The sequence below is a fragment of the Solanum verrucosum genome, unplaced genomic scaffold (assembly GCF_900185275.1).
Source record: "Solanum verrucosum unplaced genomic scaffold, falcon-dt-bn FXZP01000154.1, whole genome shotgun sequence".
NCBI lineage: Eukaryota > Viridiplantae > Streptophyta > Magnoliopsida > Solanales > Solanaceae > Solanum > Solanum verrucosum.
The window spans coordinates 2,249,314-2,258,405 of NW_026020217.1; positions in this window are offsets into that span (position 1 = coordinate 2,249,314).

Genomic DNA, 9,092 nt, shown 5'->3' on the forward strand with positions numbered 1-9,092 from the left:
ATTTAGTAACAAATCACTACTAAACAAGATAACGGAGTAGGAAGAGGGAGTACTGAGTAGGATTTTACAGCATATTTTTACAAACGCGGCCTATTATAATTTACAAACAACCTAATTATTAATTATACTTAACTGTTATATTTAAACGTATTTTAACAAGTGGCCGAGATCCTGAAAACATCTTTAATGTCTTCCCGAGTGGAGGAATCTTGAATTTCTTGACCTCGAAAAATATGGAGGATCGATTGTGTTTGTGCCAAATCACTTCATTTGTTGTTCTTAGCCTTATATTTCTCTATCAAGGTTGATTTGTATCCACTATTAAAAGTTTCTTGATATTTCAAAGGAGCAACAAGGTCCAAGATTCCTTGCGTATATGCTCTCAAACCTTTTTCAGGTTGATAATCATTATTGAGCATTAACTACTATCATTGTATAAATAAATTTTATTTATAAGAAAACTAATATATATATATATATATATATATATATATATATTATATATATAATAGGAGAAGTGATAGTGCCTACGTGTCAGCACCGCAATAAACGTATTTTTTAATAAAATAAGGAAAATGTAACTGCAAAACCATTTTGATACACAAAATTTTAAAACATTTTAAAATTATCTTCAACACGGTAACTATTTTTTTTTCTTATTTGCATTTTAAAATAAAAATATATTTTTTTAAAATACAACCTATAATATATTTAAATAAATTAAAAGGAAACCATATATATAGTAAATCACGTTTTTTTTACCTCCTTTTTAATAGCAACTCTAATGTCAGTTTTAAATTAATTATTTTTTCTCTAATTGTCACAATCCTATTAGTAATGAAATTCCTTTAATTATCAGTTAAACTTTCAAACTAATCAAAAGCATATAATTCACAACCAATATATACAAGTTTTTTTTTTTTTTTAAATCTACTAATTTAGACAATTTATCAACAATCGAGTTGTAACATATTTTTTTGATTTTTTTATTATAATTAATTATATAATCTGTAATTATATTAAATAATAAATTACAATTTAAATAACAAAAAAAAAATTAAAACATTTATTGTAATTAACGTGAAAGCAGTTTTAAAAATTCTCCTTTTATAATTAAAAATAATATTCAAAATCAATCTCCCTAAACCATCTCTCAACTAAAAAAAATTAAAAAAATCTCCACTAACTCATAAATACACCTACACACGTATTTTTAAATAATTAAAAGACTAGAATTTAAAGATTAAATATTAAACGGTTTTAGAGATATAAGTTGCAGTTGTGAAAATAGTTTTAACTTCCTCACTATTTTGTAGCAGATTAAACTTCTCAGTTATATATTTAAAACACAATTTCCTCCATATCTCATATGAAATGCTACTATTCAAAATTTCCAAATCGCAGAAAAAGAGATGAACAATGAAACTCCATGAATTTTACTTGGTTATGTTCCAGAAGAGTAGCAAATAATTCAGGTTAATTTTTTTTAATATTATAAATAGCTCTTTAATTCATGTTAGTTCTTCTATCTATTGGTGAGTACTTTTCTTCCTTATCTTTTTTTTCTATTTATAAAAGTAGATAAAGTATTCCAATGTGATCAAACTTCGCATGATGTTAGAAATAGAATTTCGGCGGTTATTTTATTTCCACGTTTGTATGGTGTGGGAACTATGGAATTTTATGAATATTCTCTTCTAATTATTTGTTTATATAAGATGTGAGATAACATGAAGATTTTTGTATAGTTAATACCTCTTGACATATAAAAAATAATAATTATTTATTGCAGTCAATAAATTATAGCTTTATCTAATTATTTTGTCCATGAACTATTGAAGATACAATGAAAGTTGAATATTCGTGTTATATGATTATGGTACATTCCGAATCACTAGAAGTAATTTACAGTTTTTTTAATTAATTATGTATGCATGTATGTATTCATTGGTTTACACTTAATGATTATAATCTACATTTTGTTTGAATATAGGGCAATCGTACACATGCATTAATTGAAATTACATAATAAAGTACTTGAGAAACAAAACTCATGAAGCTGACATAATTTAAATAATGCTCTAAAAAGTATATACTTCAAAAACTAAAAAATTTCAAACACTTTAAACTATTTGTTAATAGTTGATATCTATTTACGCTTATTAAATTAATATATTTATTATTTATTCTTATTAGTTTTAGAAGTCCTTTAATATATTACATATAAATGGATATTTTAATGAAAAAACAATTTCAGATAAAACAGTTGCTTAACTTTTCATTATGCATCCACTACTACACCGTTCTATAATCAATGAAAACTGAATTGATAACCTTTTATTTTTCAGTATTTATCTTAAACTAAATAAAAGTTTAAAAAATTTGGAAATAAATAATTGAGATTATGTTAAATTGAAATAATTACTTCAAATTAAAATATTTTTTAAAGTTAATATCACTTTTTGGTCTTTCTTTATGAAATTTATGTTTGTCTATGGTTATTTTTATTTTGTAAAAATGAAAATATAACTTTACTATAGCTATCTATGCACATATTCTTTTGACGATTTAATTTTTCTCCTTCTTTTAATGTGATTTCGTAGTTGTAGAGATAAAAATCACTATAATAAACTTCATATATAGAATTAACACTATCATGAGATTTGTGTATGTGTTATATCTATTGCAACTTTTGAAGCATTAAAATCTATTTTCAATAATTATTGCAAATCATTAATTTTTGTTGATTCTTTTGTTTATTTTTATTAATAATTTTTAATGATGGTAACTGTTTTTTTTTTTTTGCAGGACGATTACTCGATTAGTATGTGAATTCCTTGGATTTGAATCTAATTTTTATTCTTATTTTTGAGATATTGTCAATGTTATTATCTACACATATTTAAAGTGTAGCATTCATTTGATAATAATAGTATCTTATAAAATTATTGTTTATTTTGTTGTTGATGTAATTGATATTATTATTAGATAAAGACTCAATATTGAAAAAAGTTATTTACCAAAAGTTCCTCTATAAGCCAACCAAATCTATGTATTTATTCTATTTTATAAATGTGATATGTCTCCTATAACGATTATATTAATTAATTTATCTCAAATTGTTATTGCAATTAATTTTTAAAATTATTGAGATCAGTTTTAAATTTCTGAGCAGTAATTTTATGATTGATTTCAAAAATTGAGGTAATTGATTAATAACTACCTTTTAAGAAAAAATAATAATTAAATACTCCTAGAAGTGTAGAATCTCTTCTCCTAAATCATAGGCACATAATAATTCATTTATCTCCACTCAAAATAATAAACACGAAAAAAACTAATAATCTATTTTAATCTTAAATAATTATAAAAATAAAAATGGATATCTCTTTAAAAAACTAAAGGTTCAAGAACATAAACTATGCAACATATAAGAAGGTTATTCAATTATTGATAGTACATATTCTTAGGTAAAATAATTACTTTTGAAAAGAATTAATTTAAAATTTATTTATTTTCAATTCACCCATCCATCTTTATTATAAGGGGGAGAATTAATATATGTCACGATCCAGGTCGTTGTGATTGGCACCCACCACTAACCCTCCAATGGGAGAACCATTATACAACCCAACTAGTAAACTTAATCCAAATACTACACATTTAAAGCTACGGAAGCAGGTTTAAATAACTATATAATTAATGCAGAGTCCCCATAAACTCCGAAAGTACAACTAACATCTAACAACTAATGCGGAAATACCCCTAAAACCTAAAAGTCATTGTACCAAAATTCTACTAACGATAAGTCTAAGAACAAGGGGTATAACCCTGAAACTAAACAAACACCTTAAACAAATAGTCTGAGTCCGAAAAGAGTGGACTTAAACTAGAAAGATCCATGGCAGCCTGAAAGAACTGGATCACCCTTGAATCCGGTCATGCTCAATAGTCACCTAGATGAGGTCTATCAATAGCCGCCTGAAGATGCCCTGTACTCAACAAAGAACAAGCAAGTGCAGTATCAGTACACAACCACAGTGTATTGGTAGGATCACGCAGTTATCCCAATAAGTGCAACATAAGCAAGTAATTATAACATCAATGTTATGATCTACACATATTTAAAGTGTAGCATTCATTTGATAATAATAGTATCTTATAAAATTATTGTTTATTTTGTTGTTGATGTAATTGATATTATTATTAGATAAAGACTCAATATTGAAAAGAGTTATTTACCAAAAGTTCCTCTATAAGCCAACCAAATCTATGTATTTATTCTATTTTATAAATGTGATATGTCTCCTATAACGATTATATTAAGTAATTTATCTCCAATGGTTATTGCAATTAATTTTTAAAATTATTGAGATCAGTTTTAAATTTCTGAGCAGTAATTTTATGATGGATTTCAAAAATTGAGGTAATTGATTAACAACTACCTTTTAAGAAAAAATAATAATTAAATACTCCTAGAAGTGTAGAATCTCTTCTCCTAAATCATAGGCACATAATAATTCATTTATCTCCACTCAAAATAATAAACACGAAAAAAACTAATAATCTATTTTAATCTTAAATAATTATAAAAATAAAAATGGATATCTCTTTAAAAAACTAAAGGTTCAAGAACATAAACTATGCAACATATAAGAAGGTTATTCAATTATTGATAGTACATATTCTTAGGTAAAATAATTACTTTTGAAAATTGAAAATTTATTTATTTTTAATTCACCCATCCATCATTATTATAAGGGGAGAACATATGTCACGACTCACACCGTCGTGATTGGCACCCACACTAACCCTCCGGTGGGAGAACCATTAATAAAACCCAACTAATCAACTTAATCCAAGCACTACACATTTAAAGCTACGGAAGCAGGTTTAAATAACTATATAACTAACACGGAGTCCCCATAAACTCCGGAAGTTCAACTAACATCTACCAACTAATGCTGAAATACCCCTAGAACATAAAAGACATTGTACCAAAACTCTACTAACGACAAGTCTAAGAACAAGGGGTACAACCCCGAAACTAAACAAACACCTTAAACAGATAGTCTAAGTCTGAAAAGCGTGGACTTAAAGAAGAAAGATCCATGGCAACCTGAAAGAAGTGGATCACCCTTGAATCCGGTCACGCTCAATAGTCACCTAGATGAGGTCTATCAATAGCCGCCTGAAGATGCCCTGTACTCAACAAAGAACAAGCAAGTGCAGTATCAGTACACAACCACAGTGTACTGGTAGAATCACGCAGTTATCCCAATAAGTACAACATAAGCAAGTAATTATAACATCATAAACAGGCATATACCGAACATATATAATATCAGTCATCTTATCAGGAAACATGTTCAATTCCACATTATCAATAGCAGGTAGATACAAAAATATCAATCACAAGTCAATGGTCCTCTCATGGAACCCACACCCAAACTATTAGTGTACCGGTAAGTGGTACCCAATCCAATGTTTATGCCGAAATGTGGCAACCGATCCAAGTTAGTGTGTCGAAACGCAATACCCGATCCATTCAACAAGCCCCAATCACAATCACAAGTATATTCTCAAATCATACAATCAAGTCATGATTCATGGCATTCATCATTCATCTATCCTCATTTACAATTAATGTGATCAATAATGCAACATCTGCATACATACATGTATTATAATGAAGCAAGAACAAACATACATCACATAACATGAAATCACAACCATCACCTACCTCGAACAAAGCTTGAATCCCCTAAGAAACTTGATTCTTCCCCTTCCTGATTCTTTCCGCTTGTTCTTGGTCTACAAACAATCAATATAACGCGAGGATCAATAAACAAGACCTATATTACCTGAATTATAATCAATAAAATAACCCTAGGTCGAACCCTTGATCCCCATGCTCAAATTAGGGATTTTTCCACCATAATTCTCATATCAAAACCTCCCCCCAACAATAATTACCCAAGAAACTACGTTCTACGGATCAAAAAATGGATTCGAGGAGTAAAACCCTTACCTTTAGCCTTAAGAATGGTGTAAAACGCTCAAGAAAACACCTGGGGTCGTTCCTTAGCTCTCAAAGTCGAAAAGTGCAGAATAAAATATTTTTGGGGTTTATTTCCAACTTAAGTCGCGTCTGTCCCGCTATGGCGGCCAAAGTCCCGTCACAGCGGCCTCGCCCTGGCGGGAAAATCCCCCCTCAGCGGCTTGCACGGAAACAGTGAGAAAAATAAAGAATTTTCAAACCCCCTTTTAACACCACACCTTCATCCCATGACACTCAAAAAATACCCGCTCGCGCTAAGACCATTTTCGGGAGTTCTACTCTCCCGAATTTGATTCTGTAAAGTCATACGGATTCCTTAACGTCTTAGCTATCCACTCATGTAATCAAAATCATAATTAGATATCTCATGAGTTACCAGATTTCCCTAGACCTTACTGACTCCGATTTCGTCCAAATTTGGACTAGGTTAGGAAATTTCAAGTTACTATCAAAATGTTTTGTGGCTCCAATTATTTCCTTCATTGGCTTTTCCCTAACGACGAAATCAGGTCGTTACAATATCTATTATTATTATTTTATTTATATATCTAATAGGAGAGGAAAAATACAATTAGTATAAAATAAATAAAATTTATCATTAAATAAAAAAATATAATTAAAATTTTTAAAATAATAATAAAAGTTGAAAACAAACAAACAAAAAATCTGATGTATATTTTAAAAAAATAAAAATATATTCAGACATTATAACTGGATCACTTGACTTCTTTTTATCATAAAAATAAATTACACTGTTATATAAAACATTTTTGTTTCTTCTGTTTACTGTATTTAGTTTGTTTGGTTATTTAAAGTGCATAAATGAAATGTAACTTAATAATTTTAAAAATTACTTATTTGCAAAATCAAGAAAATTGCTTCATTATGTGTGTTTGATTAATTTCAATAATAAATATAAAATGCATCTATTAATTATTTATTAAATTCTAATTTCATGTTTGTATTAAATAATAATTTGTAATTTGTAATTTAATAAAATTTTCATTAATAATTTGAATCGAATTAAAATCAGTAAATAATATTTTTGGAATTTGTGGTTTTGAATTATACATGTATAAATATTTAAATTTGTTTTTTTACTTTTATAGTATTAAACATTTCATGTGGAGAGTTGAAATTTGATTTTTTTTTTATAAAAAAAAAAACCTTTTTAGAAGCTTAATATAAATATATCGTAACCCAAAAATATAGTTGATCATAACTATTAGAGTAATATTATTAAAATAAATTATATGCTAAATCATTGAGTTAATATAATCATATAAATAGTAATAATGTATTACTATAACAATTCATACAATATATTAACAAGTAAATTAATTTTATCTTAAAAAACATATTAACAAGTAAAAATATTCATAAATTACTTTTAATTTAACAATTATGACATTTAAAAATATTTGTGTATCCGCAGGTACATATACTAGTCTATATATATATAATAGGAGAGGTGATAGAGCCTACGTGTCAACACCACAAATAATCTCTAATTTTAACTTTTAAATTATTAACTAATTAAAATAGAATTAATTCAATATTTTAATCAAAGAAAAAAAAGTTAATATTTTAAAAGAAAAGTTACAGTTTGTTAACCAATTAGAATTGTTAGTTTTTTTTTTAATTTAAAAAATGTTACAGTTTTAGCCGACATGTTTTAGTCTTTAACTTCCAGTTTTTGGAAAACAATGAAATATATGATAATAATAATAATAATAAGGAAAAAATTATCTTTCAGATGGCGCATGTTAAGCAAACATTTCTCTCGGCGTAGGATAAGTCGAGGTAGGCTATCGTGCAGCGACCATGAAAGGTAAGCGTAACACTGCAGCTCCGATGACTACCATTGTTACTCCAGCTTCAGGGGAAAACCATGTACTCTCTCCCCTCACCTTTGGGAACTTCCTTCCCCCGGCATTTCAGTCCATCCAGGAGGAGGGAGAGATCGATGAAGAATGCAACAGTATTGAATGTAACAGTACCCGACTAGATATTGGGGCTGGGAAGAAACCTGAAATTCCGGCGACAGTGCTCCCACGCCGACTTCAGTTCACCGGTGTGAGGTGTTCTAACCCCACTACTCCAGATACTCAAGAACCAATCACGCCACAAGTGAAGCAGAATCGTGGATATCAGATGGGGAAATCACTTGATTATGCTCCCCCAACTATGAGGGATGGTAAGCTAGTGGTCAACCTTACGAAGGAGGACATTCGTGAGTCCGATGAACACTGGGCAACGACGCTTATTGGATATGTGCTAGGGGATACACCATTTGAGAAATCTATGGACAATTATGTCACAGTTCTGTGGAATTTTGTACAGAAGCCCAAAGTATATACCATTCGGATGGTTACTATGTGTTTCGATTTGCTTCTATAGCTGATAGGGATGAGGTTATGCAGGCTGGTCTGTATACATACCACAACAAACCATTTATGCTGAAGAACGGGGAGGCTAGCTTCATATTCGACACGAAATGTATAACTACGATTCCCTTATGGGTAAACTTCCCGAGTCTACCAGTTGGATATTGGTCAACGGAAGCGTTAAGTAAGGTTGCGAGTGCGGTTGGAAAACCGCTGTACACTGATCGATATACGATAGAGATGAATCGTATTTCATATGCTAGAGTGCTGGTTGAAGTCGACATATCTCAACCTTTGGTGGAGATAGTTACTCTTGATACTCCTCATGGTTCCTTTCAGCAAGATGTGAATTATGAATGGAGGCCCAAATTTTGCTCTGATTGCTTGAAGTTTGGGCATGACAATGTAGAATGTTGGGCTAAAGTATCTCATGACCCACCTGCTGATTACTTTAAGAAGGAACCTAGGAGGAAGAGAAGAGCTTGGAGGAAGCGAAGAAATATCTAAACATGGCAAGCTAGACCAGCTATAGCAGATGAGGTACTAGATCCTGCACTAGAAGTAAATATTCATGCTCGTGCTAACAATGCTGGGCACAGAGATGATACTGGAAACACAAGTACTACTTTGTCTAACAGATTTGA